General features: G+C 40.2%; 1 protein-coding gene across 1 annotated transcript in view; it reads left to right on the forward strand.

Annotated features, from left to right (window-relative positions):
- kirrel3a (kirre like nephrin family adhesion molecule 3a) overlaps nt 1–16,310 on the forward strand; it is a 281,100-nt gene that overhangs the window by 126,192 nt on the left and 138,598 nt on the right. The gene's annotated exons all lie outside the window — the stretch shown is intronic.

A 16,310-nucleotide genomic window follows, 5' to 3' on the forward strand; every position in this document is an offset into this window, starting at 1 on the left:
ACAATGCAGTTAGATTAACAAGAATTTAAGCTTTTAACCGATATAAGATACGTGTATGTTCATAAATGTTTAATATTACGAATATTTATTTGAATTGCGCGTCCTCCAATTTCACCGGATGTTGTCGTCAGGTGTCCCGCTGATGGGACACCTAGCCCTAAGAAGATTTATAATTTATAATAGATTCTCCAAAATAAATAGTCCAGGCATTTATATATAAATTCTTGTCATACTTTACCAAACGCATTTTCAAAATCAGCTATGAATACCAGGCCTGGTTTCCCTGATTTTTCATAGTGTTCTATTGTTTCCAGTACTTGTCTTATATTATCTCCAATGTTTTGTCCATGTAAAAAAGACTGTCTGATTAGGGCGATTAAAAGATTTTATACAAGGGGTTAAAGTTTTGTATAGTAACCCCAGGTGTAAAATAGTAAATAATGTCTCCTTCTCAGAAAGTATTTAACTGAAAAGAGGAGTAAAACAGGGTTGTCTACTGTTGGCATATCTATTTCTTATGGCCATCGAAATGTTCACTATTAAAATCAGATCTAACAATAATATCAAGGGGCTACAAATTAAAAATTAAAAACAAAAGTGCAATTGTATGCTAACAACTCAGAATTTCTTTTAAAACCACAATTTGGATCCCTGCACAGCCTCATAGAGGATCTAGGTAATTGCAACCAAACTATGATAAGTGTTACATTTTAGGTATTGGATAGCGAAAAAAGACAACTTTTACATTACCGTGTAGTTTACCATTAAAATGGTCTGATGATGAGGTATACATACCCAGTATTCATATACCGAAAGAAATGATCTCACGACAATAATTTTTTTATAGAAAGTTAGCAAAAATAGATAAGATTTTGCTACCATGGAAAGGTAAATACTGGTCTATCTGTGGAAAAATCACCCTGATTAATTCTTTAGTCATATCCCAGTTGACCTATTGTTGTGTTGTACTTTTGCATAGTGGCTGGAGGATTCGACGCATTGGCATCCATCTGGTGGTTTCTCCTGCCTAAATAAAGTGTGCGCCTGTTCACAACTCTCTGCTCTCCTGCACCTGACTCTGCTCCCAGTACGCAAACCATTGACAACTTTATTCGGAACGGCAAGCCTGACAAAATTAAACAGGCCTATTTATATAATAATTATTTGGAGGGCTAAAATGATTTAATATTAAAGAATTGAACCTCTCATTAAAGGCTTCAGTCATGCAAACATTGTACTGAAATCTGAAGTGATTCTCCAGCAGATTAGTAAGAATGGCTCAAACCGTGTTCAAAAATAGCCTCTTTCCCTTTCAAAAATAACCTCTCACTTTCAATTATCTGAAAATGAAATCATCTCCAAAATATAGCTATTTTTAAAACAAACCATAGAAAGCTGGTTGCAATTTCAGTTTAATTAAAAATAGACAGAACTAATTTTGCAACAAATATTATGTTTAAACTCAAATATACTAATTGATTAAAAAAAACTATCTTTTATATTTTATATCGTAAATAGGACTGGTGGAGTTATGTCACACATGCAGCTAACAAAAATATATTAAAATGTTTGCTCTATCCAAAATTACAATCAACTGATTGCAGCATTTCCACAAAAATATACGAGGTTAGTGGAAGGGGGAGAAGCTAAGGAACTTGTCTGTCGGCCCTGCATTAAAGACCAAAATTGGTCAAACAAAATTGTGATAAATAAAAAAGTATACCAGTTCTATTTAAGGATTTTTCAATGTGCAGCTTCCATGGCAAATGGTTTATGAACTAATGTACAAACGTCAGATTCAAAACGTAGAGTTTTTCAATTAAAATTATTATATAAAATTCTAGTAACCAATATAATGTTATGTTTATGGGGGATACAACCATCCCAGCTCTGCAGATTTTTCTGTGATGGGACAGGATCCTTAGATCACTTGTTTTGGTACTGCCCATATTGCACATATCTGGTAGCTTGTTTTTGGTTGCAGGTTCAGGAATGGATGAAAAATCACAACATTTACCCAAAGCTAACTCCACAAATAGCACTGATGGCTGACTTGAAAAGCCATAGCCATTCGATCAATAATATAGTAATACTCTTAGTAAAAATGTTCATCTTTAATTTAAAATCTGTAGAAACTATGAGAATTGAAAGGTTCAGAACGTTTATGAAACATCACAGCGCAGTTGTAAAATATATTGCAAGTATAAATCAAAACTGGATGGTTTTCAGAGAAAGATGGGAGGGGTTGAGGGTAGCTGAAGGGTGAAAAAAAAGAAGATAACTAGTGTAAAATGTATGTGTCCATAAAATGTATATAGTATCTTTAAGCTGGAAGTATTGTTGTCCATAAGTTGTTGTCCACTCAGATTAGGGGAGGGGTGGTAGGGTTAGGGTAAAATAACAAAAAAGGATAATAGATTTAATATATATATATATATATTTAAAAAACAATATATGGGGAATTGGAAATGAAGCAGACAATTACATTGATAGAACTCACAATCTAGCTGCAATATTAAAGATGATCTACCCCCTAAAAAAGAAGTATCTGTTTTTGTTTCTATTTTGACCATTTTAATTGAAAACAATCACAGTAAAGTACTTAATTCTTACCCAGAAATAATTTTATATTGAGATAAAAATGGCTGCATTGGACCTTTAACCTGCCTCTGTGGTCTTAGTGGCTTTGGCATAAACCCCAGGCTTAGTCATTCAGCCTAAACTGCCTCCCCCTGCAATATGCAGATGAATATAGTTGTGTTTCTCAGTGTTTTTTGTGCGGTTTGTGATAAGACTTGAATACACTGAAACGTAATGGGACAATAAGCGATGAGAAATCCTGCCTTGTTATCAAATAAGTTGCAATTGCGTAGGACTCCAGAGATCTGAAACAGCAAAGATCAACACCATCAATCTGTTACATCTGATCATTACTATGTGTATTTTTTTTAAAAGATGAGCTCAACTATCAACAACCAGGTGTCATCATCTAACACAGAACCACATGGTAATGAATCAGTCTCTGTTGTTTCTGTATGCAACCCTGTATGCAACCCTTGTCTGACACCATGTGAGACACTTGGCAGATAACCAAAGAAGAGGCGTAAGAATTAGTTTTTACCTGCTGACATTCTAATAATACTCATGTTTTATGTGCTATGTAGTGTATTATGTTATGTGTTAACAGAACATCATAACATAAGACAAAACATACAATCTGACATAAACGACACAATCAGTACAGACACAGGCAGAACCATACAAACCCTATCCTTGAAGGGGAGCTCATGTCAGCACTTCTGACTCACACCTGTAACGTTGCATCACAGGGGTCATCCCGCATCACACTGTAAACCTTGACGTTGACCCTTGACCTTTGACTTGCTGACCTAATCCCAGCCTCCTTCAACGTCTCCCAACCAACCCTAATCCTTTATCACTCTGTCAGTTCCGCTGTCACTGCGGCCTCAGTGTTAGTCAGAGCCACTAGGGAAGTGACAGGAGAGATGGCAAGAGACAGAGAGAGATGGTATAGTGCTGCATGGGGACATTAGTGTTGATAAGGTCACAGCTGTCAGCGGCGGACTAGGCCCTAATCCTCCCTGATTTGACCTTTCCACCACACATTAGCTCCATTAGCCGAGCAGGAGAACCTTCGCCGGTGAGCAACCTGTCACCGCCGCAATGTCACCACAACCGCCATTGAGGGAAATGGGATTGCTTGAACACACACGGGGGACCGCAAGGATGCAGGATGATGGTTGTGAGTATGGCTCCGGCAGGCAGAAGTAATGCAGTCACACCAGATTGTCCATAAGCCTGGGTGTGGAGGCCATGCGAGGCTATGCCGGGATGTGATTCGGCAGTGGGGGAGGCTGGTGATGATGTACGTTTCTTTTCTTTCTTCCCGTGGGAAATGTCCCTATAGGTCATCTTCACCTGCCTGTTACGATGGCCAGATGATGGAGAATAGGAGCATTCTCAGGGATCTCTGGTCTGGTCAGTTCGCAATGGTCTCAAGTGCCTAGATGATGGTTTCCTGTTTATTCAACCCAAGGCTGTTTCCTCCATTGCTATTGTAATCCTTCTGCTTTCTTTCATCGGGTTGTGTTGACCAGGGCAAATGTGTCTTACACATCTAGTCCTGATACCACACTGTATTACATAGAAAATATACAATCTTTGTTTCCAGGTAACAAACCACGGTCTCAGTTTGTTGTTAGGCTGGGATACAACAGTAGAACTAAAGGGAAAGTAAAAACGCATTTTCCAGCACTGATACCATGTAATCGCACAGTAAAATCCCACAAATTGAATGGTGTTCATAGGGTTCAACAGACCAAGAACAATATGGAAACAGCAGAACAGTAATATGGAAAGCCATTATATAGAAACTACAGTCTGACTTACCTTACCTGGTAATAACCAGGAAATTGTGTTTCTCATTACTGTAATAGCAATTACTGATAATTACCATGGTTATTGCCCTGTTATTCCTCTGCTATTCCGAGAATAAATAAATAAAATACAAAATAAATAAAAAATCTTATAGCTACAAATTAATAAGAAAAGCTTGAGTATGGGTAACAATGACAGAGAAAAAAATACCCAAACAATGCCAATTCCCCTCTGGAGTCTCATGTGGTGCCCCAGCCTAATTAGTGCTGTACTCTGCCTTGACTCAATGTCTGTTTGTGTGTGTGAGAGACAGAAAGAGAGAGAGAGAGAGAGAGACCGAAAGAGAGAGCGAGGGAGAGAGACCGAAAGAGAGAGCGAGGGAGAGAGCGAGAGAGAGAGAGAGTGTGTGTGGGTGTGTGTCACCAGTGTTAATAAGATCAGACAATTGTGCTGCTACTTCTGTTGGTGTCTGAGCCCATGACATTAGTGTTACAGCAGCAATTATCACCTGTCATGTTAGACAGCTGGTGGTCTCTTGGCCCCACAGATGTGAAGTGGTGTAAGGTGAAGTTGCCCCTAGATACTGATCTTGGATCAGTTTTGCAATTCCCCCACTAATAGTTAAGGTTAGGATTGGGGGAGGGGAAGCTGATCCTGGATTTGTACCTATGGGAAACTTTTCACCGGAACGATGTGAAGTGATGTGGGACGGCAGGACTATCTTTGACGGGAGTGTTTATATCCCAGCGCAAGCGATCATGAACTCCATCGGCCACTTGTTACAGTGAGCTGCAAGGTGGAGAACAGGTGTAAATGAGAAAGTACCTGTGCTTGTGTTTGTTTGTATGTGTGCAGGGCCAGCTTAATGCAGGGGCTTACCGGGGCCCAGACCCTGTCCCTTACTCAGACCCATTCCCTTTTTTCACATTTTGTTACGTTACAGCCTTATTCTAAAATGTATTAAATAAAACATTTTCCACATCAATCTAAACACAATACTCCATAATGACAAAGTGAAAACATGTTTATAGACATTTTTGCTAGTGTACAAAAAAACAAAAACAGAAATACCTTATTTATATAATATTTCTCTTTTGCTATGAGACTCAAAATTGAGCTCAGGTGCATCCTGTTTCCATTGATCATCATTGAGATGTTTCTAAGTCTTGAATGGAGTCCACCTGTGGTAAATTCAATTGATTGGACATGATCTTGAAAGGCCCACACCTGTCTATATAAGGTCCCACAGTTGACAGTGCATGTAAGAGTAAAAACCAAGCCATGAGGTCAAAGGAATTGTCCGTAGAGCTCCGAGACAGGATTGTGTCGAGGCACAGATCTGGGGAAGGGTATCAAAACATTTCTGCAGCATTGAAGGTCCCCAAGAACACAGTGGCCTCCATCATTCTTAAATGGAAGAAGTTTGGAACCACCAACACTATTCCTAGAGCTGGCCGCCTGGCCAAACTGAGCAATCGGGGGAGAAGGGCCTTGGTCAGACAGAGCTCTGGAGATCCTCTGTGGAGATGGGAGAACCTTCCAGAAGGACAACCATCTCTGCAGCACTCCACCAATCAGGCCTTTATGGTAGAGTGGCCAGACGGAAGCCACTCCTAAGTAAAAGGCACATGACAGCCCGCTTGGAGTTTGCCAAAAGTCACCTAAAGGACTCTCAGACCAGGATAAACAAGATTCTCTGGTCTGATGAAACCAAAATGGAACTCTTTGGCCTGAATGCTAAGCGTCACGTCTGGAGGAAACCTATCACCATCCCTACGGTGAAGCATGGTACCTGGGGCGTCAGGTAGCCTAGTGGTTAGAGCGTTGGACTAGTAATCAAATCCCCGAGCTGACAAGATAAAAATCTGTCGTTCTCCCCCTGAACAAGGCAGTTAACCCACTGTTTCTAGGCCGTCATTGAAAATAAGAATTTGTTCTAAACTGACTTGCCTAGTTAAATAAAGGTAAAATCAATTAAAATAAAATGGTGACGGCAGAACCATGCTGTGGGAATGTTTTTCAGCGGCAGGGACTGGGAAGCTAGTCAGGATTGAGGGAAAGATGAACGGAGCAAAGTACAGAGTGATCCTTGATGAAAACCTGCTCCAGAGCGCTCAGGCCCTCAGACTGGGGCAAAGGTTCACCTTTCCAACAGGACAAAGACCCTAAGCACACAGCCAAGACAACACAGGAGTGGCCCATCCAGAGCCCGGACTTGAACCCGATCTAACATCTCTGGAGAGACCTGACAATAGCTTCATAGCGATGCTCCCCATCCAACCTGACAGAGCTTGAGAGGATCTGCAGAGAAGAATGGGAGAAACTCCCCAAATACAGGTTTGCCATGCTCGTAGCGTCATACGCAAGAAAGCCTCGAGTCTGTAATCGCTGCCAAAGGTGCTTCAACAAAGTACTGAGTAAAGGGTCTGAATACTTATGTAAATGTGATATTTCAGTAAAAAAAAAAAATTGCAAGCATTTCTCAAAACCTGTTTTTGCTTTATCAATATGTGTTGTGTGTAGATTTATGAGGTCAAAAAAACGATTTAATCAATTTTAGAATATGGTTGTAGTGTAACGTAACAAATTGTGGAAAAAGTCAAAGGGTCTGAATACTTTTCAAATGCACTGTATGTATTATGTATACAGTATATATATTTCCTCCTTGTCTTGTACAATCTATGTGTTGCTTCATTGGCCTAGGCTATTGTTTGTTTGAATTCAAGACCAGATTGAAAGCCCCAGAGCCTATTATTTCTTAATCAGTCCCAATGTGTGTGTGTGTGTGTGTGTGTGTGTGTGTGTGTGTAATTTGCAACTAAATGAAAGTGGGAATTATTCTGTGGTTATGATAGTGTTGCAAACTGAGTATGCCAGTGTTTATATAATGCAAATATAAGTGCATGGTTGTCCTTTATATCAGTGTATGTATGCACATATACACAGATTTTACAAAACATTAGGAACACTCTTTCCATGACATAGACTGACCGTAGTGAACCCAGGTGAAAGCTTTGATCCCTTATTGATGGCACTTGTTAAATCCACTTCAATCAGTGTAGATGAAGGGGGAAGACAGGTTAAAGAATAATTTTTCAGCTTTGTGAAAAGTGAGACATGGATTGTGTGTGTGCCATTCAGAGGGTGAATGGGAAAGACAAAATATTTAAGTGCCTTTGAACAGAGTATGGTAGTAGGTTGCCAGGCGCATCAGTTTGAGTGTGTCAAGAACTGCAACGCTGCTGGGTTTTTCACACTCAACAGTTTCCCATGTGTATCAAGAATGGTGCACCACCCAAAAGACATCCAGCCATCTTGACACAACTGTGGGAAGCATTGGAGTCAACATGGGCTAATGTCCCTGTGGTGCGCTTTCGACACTTTGTAGAGTCCATGCCCTGACAAATTGTGGCTGTTTTGAGGGCAAAAGGGTGGGGTGCAACTCAATATTAGGAAGTTGTTCCTAATGTTTGGTATACTCAGTGTACGTGTCTGTATCGGCAGTGCATTGGGCAAGATTCCCTTCAAGGAAGCAAGAAGAGGAATAGAGGAGCAGTGTGAGGAAATGAAGGAGGGCTGAGGGAATGAAAGAGAACAAAGAGAGGGAATGAAGGAAATGCAGGAGGAAGGTGGGGGGAGAGTCCGTGTAAAAAAAGGACAGAGTTTTCTTTTACCTGCATCTCTCAGTCTCCCTCTAGAACACAGCACCTGCACCCCACATGGCACCCCTTTCCCTATATAGTGCTCTACTTTTGACCTGAGCCCTATGGTTTTCCCTATGGGAACTGGTCAGGACTGCACTATCACGGGAATAGGGTGCCATTTGGGAAACAGCACAGCAGCAGCAGTTGTTGCTCTGGGAGAGTGTGCTGAGGTCAGACAAAAGAGGTAGTCAAGCCCCCTGCAGCAGCATTCTCACTGGGTGCATCCTGCCCGTCAAAGGCCTGCAAAATGTCAGACAGAATACTACAAACGTGATAAATGAGCTGAAGTAACATAGAAAGTATTTTGAGTTGAAAAAGTAGTTTTACTTGCAATGACTGTGCTATGTGGTTGTCTTACCTGCGTTAGTTAAATGCGCTGAATGTAAGTTGTTCTGGATAAGAGTGTCTGCTAAACGACTAAAATGTAAACTGTTGAAATGTGAGACCGAGTTTGGGGGGGGGGATGTTGATGTACAGTATGTGATTACCTCAGCCTGTATGTGTTTGTCACTACAATCTTTAAGTCACAGTTCTGTGTTTGTCACTACAATCTTTAAGTCACAGTTCTGTGACTTTAACCTCTATGGGCTAGGTGGGACGCTTGCGTCCCACCTACGTAACAGCCACTGGCAGCCTGTGGCGCGATTTTCAAAACGTTAAAAATCCTATTACTTCAATTTCTCAAACATATGACTATTTTACAGCTATTTAAAGACAAGACTCTCGTTAATCAAACCACACTGTCCGATTTCAAAAAGGCTTTACAACGAAAGCAAAACATTAGATTATGTCAGCAGAGTACCAAGCCAGAAATAATCAGACACCCATTTTTCAAGCCAGCATATAATGTCACCAAAACCCAGAAGACAGCTAAATGCAGCACTCACCTTTGATGATCTTCATCAGATGACAACCCTAGGACATTATGTTATACAATACATGCATGTTTTGTTCAATCAAGTTCATATTTATATCAAAAACCAGCTTTTTACATTAGCATGTGACGTTCAGAACTAGTATACCCCCCGCAAACTTCCGGGGAATTCACTAACATTTTACTAAATTACTCACGATAAACGTTCACAAAAAGCATAACAATTATTTTAAGAATTATAGATACAGACCTCCTCTATGCACTCGATATGTCCGATTTTAAAATAGCTTTTTGGTGAAAGCACATTTTGCAATATTCTAAGTACATAGCCCAGGCATCACGGGCTCGCTATTTAGACACCCGGCAAGTTTAGCACTCACCATAATCATATTTACTATTATTAAAGTTTGATTACCTTTTGTTGTCTTCGTCAGAATGCACACCCAGGACTGCTACTTCAATAACAAATGTTGGTTTGGTCCAAAATAATCCATCGTTATATCCGAATAGCGGCGTTTTGTTCGTGCGTTCCAGACACTATCCGAAATAGTAAAGAAGTGTCGCGCGCATGGCGCAATTCGTGACAATAAAATTCTAAATATTCCATTACCGTACTTCGAAGCATGTCAACCGCTGTTTAAAATCAATTTTTACGACATTTTTCTCGTAGAAAAGCGATAATATTCCGACAGGGAATCTCCTTTTCGGCAAACAGAGGAAAAAATTCCAAAGGCGGGGGCGGTCGGGTCATGCGCCTAAGCCCAGTGTCCCTTGATCGGCCACTTGAGAAAGGCGATAATGTGTTTCAGCCTGGGGCTGGAATGACGACATTCTGTTTTTTCCCGGGCTCTGAGCGCCTATGGACGACGTGGGAAGTGTCACGTTAGAGCAGAGATCCTTAGTAAATGATAGAGATGGAAAAGAAGTTCAAGAAATGGTCAGACAGGCCACTTCCTGTAAAGGAATCTCTCAGGTTTTGACCTGCCATTTGAGTTCTGTTATACTCACAGACACCATTCAAACAGTTTTAGAAAATTTAGGGTGTTTTCTATCCATATGTAATAAGTATATGCATATTCTAGTTACTGGGTAGGAGTGGTAACCAGATTAAATCGGGTATGTTTTTTATCCAGCCGTGTCAATACTGCCCCCTAGCCCTAACAGGTTTTTAAGGCTAAAGGCCTGACATGGAGAAATACAGTATAATGAAAGTGTTTATTTTAGTCACTAAAAATGAGAGGTCATAGTTCACAACAGTTCACCTGACACAAGACTGAATCCAAACATTTCACTGTTGATTTCATGTGCATTTTACATTTACTGTACTTTTCGCAGCATTTGTTTAAAGAAATCTGAAAATATTCTGGAAACATTCAGTAACATGATCAGAATATTCCTGGATAATGTGGGGTAGATGCAACAAAATACAATATAATGACAAGGTGTAACGCCCTGGCCATAGAGAGGGGTTTTTGTTCTTTATTTTGGTTAGGCCAGGGTGTTACATTGGGTGGGCGTTCTATGTTCCTTTTTCTATGTTTTTGTATTTCTTTGTTTTGGGCCGTGTGTGGCTCCCAATCAGGCACAGCTGAAGCTCGTTGTTGCTGATTGGGAGTCACACATAAGGAGCATGTTTTTCCTTTGGGTTTTGTGGGTAATTGTTTCTGTTTAGAGTAATTCCAACAGGACTGTTCTGCTGTCGTGTATTTGTTATTTTTGTAGTGTTCTCTTCATTGTAATTAAAATTCTAATGATGAACACATCCTCTGCTGCACCTTGGTCTAATTCTGACGATGGCCCTTACACAAGGTTTTGAGTGAGAGGACTAACTGGTGTGTCCAAGTGGCCACACACCTCTCCAAAGTGTGCACAGTTCCTAAGTACACTGAACAAAAATATAAACGCAACATGTGTTGGTCCCAAGTGTGGGTTCCATGTTTCATGAGCTAAAATAAAAAATCTCTGACATTTTCCTTATGCACAAAAAGCTTATTTCTCTCAAAATGTGTACATTAATTTCTTTACATCCCAGTTAGTGAGCATTTATCCTTTGCCAAGATAATCCATCCACCTGACAGGTGTGGCTTATCAAGAAGCTGATTAAATAGCATGATGCACAGGTGCACCTTGTGCTGGGGACAATAAAAGTCCACTTTAAAATGTGCAGTTTTGTCACACAACACAATGCCACAGATGTCTCAAGTTTAGAGGGTGCGTGAAATTACCAGAGCTGTTGCCAGATAAGTTAATGTTAATTTGTCTTCTATAAGCTGCCTCGAATGTCGTTTTAGAGAAATAGGCAGTACGTCCAACCGGCTTCACAACTGCAGACCACGTGTAACCACGCCATCCCAGGACTGCCACATCTGGCTTCTTCACCTGCCCAGTCATGTGAAATCCATAGATTAGGACCTAATGAATTAATTTAAATTGACTGACTTCCTTATATGAATTGTAACTCAGTCAACATTTTGAAATTGCGTTTATATTTTTGTTCAGCATAATTTCAAAGAAGAGTCTTCAACTATAAGGTGCTTTTTTGAGCTCTCCTAGCTGTGCCATTGTGGAACTAGAGCAAGCACACTTGTAGGAATTTTGTTTGGAACATAACACTGCATCCCCGCCATCACACAATCACGGTTGTTGTTTACACAATAAAAAAAATGACTTTTTTAAATTCGTATTCTGATTCAGGTGGGCATAATATGTAAGTGTGTTCTATTGCCAGCATGACTAGCTAAGTTATAAAATATGCTCTTACAGTGTTAGGCTTTCACAGGGCAATTCAGAAAACCGATCGTAATTTTGTGTGCATTCAGGTTCATGTTCCGCAGTGAATTTTCTTCACAAAAGACATAGGCTTATTCTGTTCAGAACAGCCTAGGGTATGACGCTATTTCATCTTTTAACTGTACATCAAACATAGTGATCATAAACAGTGACACTATATAGGCCTATGACATGAGTTTTAAGATATGTAAATATGAAGTGCACGTTTGGACTCAGGGGTGTTTGGCTTGCTTGTATGACATCAAAGCAGTATTTATTATAATCCTCAATGTGTCATCTTTCAAAATGCATAGAGTCCTCTTAATTTACAGCATTTCCCTCACTCAGACCAAAACAAAATAGCAAAATTTGCCCAATTAGCGGGAGGTATGGGGGCAACTTCTTGTCGCGTGCAGTGCTCAAGTTCGGAACGGCTGTCAGTCAAAAGTACAGTGGAGTTTAGCGCAGAGACAGGTCTGACGTCATTTATAACATGTTACTTTACAACCACTGTGTTACAATTTAGGAGCTTATCAGTGCCCAAATCGGCCATTTTCAACCTGTATATGGCTACGAGTGTAAAGAGGTAATTGTTAAGCAATATCAAGCTAACTTGGTGGGCTTCATGGTCAGAAAAGATATTGTAACTGCCTAGTGAAGAGCACTTGCACTCTCAAAGGCAACACAAAATCCTGACATTCTGTGCATTACCAAACAAAATAAGAAGCACAGTTAAACATGTCTTTCAACACACCTGGAATCTATTTGCACATGTTCTGTTATCTACTTTTCTAACGTTCAATATAACACGTAATCACGTGTCTGCACACTTTTTTCAAGTGACTGGTCTGTGCAAAAGATATCATTCCAGTAGGTGGAAAGCTTCCAGTTACATGAAGTATGACCACAATGCTGTCTAGTTGCCGCCCGGCATCAGTCTTTAGCCCACACAGATAAGGTGTACAACTGTCGATAGACCACAAAATGTAATATCCGGAACACATCCTTGTCTTGTTCTGGTAATATATTGTCCCTTGCCGTTAGTCAGCACCTCCACACAAACAAATGTTTCTGGGTGTGCGCCAGCTCATGTTTTGTATTTTAATATATTGTCCCTCATGACAAATAGCTGTCCTTCATAGACTGTTATGTGTTCAAACTCGACACCGTTTTACACACAGATGCATATTTCACTTTCCAATGTCACAACATTACTTTTGAGGGTGCAGTGCTTTCGGTACAGTACAGGTGCAAGTCATTGCCGTATTAAGATCGGACTTTGTGAAATCAACTTACACATATGAACGCCACCAGCGCAAAAAAAAACCACAACATCCATGTTTGGTGGCAGTTCTATCCCATTGATATCTGACTGTTGCTGTATAGTATCTCTACATGGCTTCTATCTCTACATGGCCTCTATCTCTACATGAGAAGAACAATTTTCTCTCTCTCCCAGAGCTGGCTACTCCAGAGCACTAAATTTGATAACATCCCTTTTTGGTCATCACCAAAGTGTCATTACCCATCAGTGTAACGGATAGCGCTGACTGGGTTCATTTTGCTCATGATTTCATCAAACCAATCAATATATTCTATGGTGTCATATCACCATGGCTAGATAATGGGTATTGGTTGAGTTTTACCATCATTCTGTACAAAGAAAGAGTTACTTATTTCAGCGTCTTGCATCGCAGTAATGACCTAATCCTAAATAATTTTTAGAGACAGTTTTTTTCACCTTTATTATATTTTTCCTCTGAATAAGTGATTGATTATAATGAAATTGTTTATATTGACAAGAATCAATGTATCATTACAGTCCAACTCAACCCTGGGATTTCTTTCCAGCCTTATTGTTCTTCACATCAAAAGCTGTGGCCAAACACAAACAACATTGTTTATTGCATTTCTATTTTATAAAAAAGGTTTTAAAAAAGACAAATTCATATGTCAGATTGGTTTACAGTAAACCGTAACTGTGAAACACGTCGTGCAATCCCCCCCTTTTTATTGCGCTTAGGGAGTGCTCAAGGTTGTTGTCCATGGCTTTGTTCTTACACAAAGTAACTAATCTCCTTGAAGCAGAGGTGCCTTGTAATTGCTGTGGAGTGTTGTTCAGCAGAGATAATAAGAAATCATAACAGAGAGTCGGACACACAGGTTTCTATGCTGATACAATGACTTGGCCTTTTGCTGCATCTCAGGGGCAAGATTAGCTTCTCTACCCACATCTCTTTTCACAATCAATCCCCCCACTACACACCTCCCTGCATACGATCTATCAATTACTTCCGGCTTTTCAGTTGTTAAAAGCTCAGTGTTGTTAAAGGCTAATGGAAATGGGCCTTAAGCACTTCTCTACTCTCTTTTCTCCATTTTCCATTCTACAAGGGATAATAAACCTTTTTGACTTCTTTAGAATTGAAGCCCCCCCTGCAGTTACTGTAGGCCTATACAGTGTACGTGAAGCAACTGCAGTTTTGTTTAAAGTAAACAGTCATGTGGAAAACGCCCACACGCCTCATGTTGTTGCAAGAGAAGGAAGAAAAGCATGATTTTCGTGCGCTTTTATCTTGGGTTTAGAGGAAGTGAAACTCTTATTTGATTGGCGGTGTTTGGATTTGTGTTTTCCGTTTCAGCGATAATGGCCTAGGGCCACGTTTGAGCACCTTTTGTTCATGCAGTGGGTGGAGGATCAATCCTAGAATCAAAGTTCTTCTAGCTCCATTTTCTCCTCTCTTACCCTCGACCCTAGTTGAAGCTGGAGAAGACACTTTATTTTCTGAAGCGGGAGCTGGGTAACGTGGAGAATTGAATGGAAGCCCAATTTTACCTTTTTTCTTCTTCTCCAAAACCAAACCTCTTATCTTCCAAGGTCTGTCTCCAACCTGACAAGTCACAATTACATTTTTCACAGAGGAGCCACGGGAGGGAACACATAATGTTTTTGTGTTTGTCACACTGTGGCACATCTCCATCTTTTATAAAATATTTACAGAAGATTAGAAGGAAAGACTGGCTGGTTCTTCAATCTTGACAATTTTGTTTAGCATTTGGAAACACATTTGGTCAAATCCTCAGAAAACATTTCACAGTACTGTGGACTGTAGGTGGACCGTTACAATCCTCTGTAATAATTCCATTATACACGGTAGATTAATTCAAAGTTGTTGTTTTTTTTTCTTGTTTTTTCTTCCTCTGATAGACTTTCATTTTCTCCTTCTGACAATAACAATACAAAGGGGACCCCGGAAGACAATGAAATGGAATCATTTTTGTCACGGCTGTTAACAATTTACATTGCACTGACAGGTACCAAACTGATGTAATATTACTTTCCAATCTTCGACTGTGACATTTTAGTGCTGTAGCCTAGCATACACTCAAAGCACTGTAGTCCCCACAAAGTTGACAGGGCACACAACCCCATATTTCACTCTCTCCTGTTTTAGTTTATGGACACCAGTGGCCACCTCTCCCTAGAGCAGTGTGAAGGGACTGCAGGGCTGTGACGGTAATGAGAATGAATGGTTCTCAGCACTCTGGCACTAAATCGCTGATGATGTTTATGGCACACATTTCCATCTTGCCGTGGCAAAACCTTTCACAATCTTTTGTGACTATTAAGTAAAGCTGCCAAAATGTCCCTCTTCTCAGTGTTCTCAACAGGTAAGGGAATGAGGCACCACTCATAAGCCTAATTGCATTTCAATAAATCCACAGGCAAACGGGAGAAATCGATCCCTGTAATACCGTGCATATTACATTGGCAAACACCTCTAGGAACGATGTGGTTGTGTTAGATGCTGGTTTAAATCTTCTATCATCTTGAGAGCTGATGTCATCAATTTTGTGAGGTTGGGTATTTGAACGAAAGAAAGATTTTCCTATCATGTACTGTATGTACATTATTCTCAACCCTGTTACCTTATGTCAACCCTGTTACCTGATGCCAACCCTGTTGTACAACAAAGCTCTGTGACCCTGTCAAAACTTTTTCTCTTCAGTAGCCTTGACTCAAGATGAGATTTGCAGACAAATTGAACTATCATCAACTAGACATGGCAGCAATGTGTTGAGGTTTCCAACAGAGATTACTGTTTTGTGAATTCAGCTTAAGTTACTCTTGAGTCATTTCTGTGTGTGTGTAGACTTCCATATTGTCTTGAGTAAGTCATGGTACAAACAAAGTGATTACTCACTCTTGTATTTTGGCACATCTCCCAATTGTAAGTCTTCTAACAACTAAAGCATTCTGTACTTCTGAGAACTTCAGTCTCCAACTAATGCAGAATGTTTGGCACAGGCACAATTTTTGCCTTTGTGCTGGAGGAGCTCATGTAATTTGGCATCCTGAATGTGAAGGGAAATGGAAAAGTTTAAGGTAAACAGAACATTTATGAGAAGTATCGTTGACAAAATATATGTATTTGTTTTGATTTGACTCAGAGTGTGTCCTCGCACACTGAGAAGCCGGTGATGTGATGATGAGATTCATTTGTTATATTCAGACTCCCATTAGAGCTATCCATGCTCTGCAGAATCCCTGTTGTGAGGCACAA

This window comes from Salmo salar, chromosome 04 (genome assembly GCF_965601325.2).
Source record: "Salmo salar chromosome 04, fSalSal1, whole genome shotgun sequence".
Taxonomy (NCBI): Eukaryota; Metazoa; Chordata; class Actinopteri; order Salmoniformes; family Salmonidae; genus Salmo; species Salmo salar.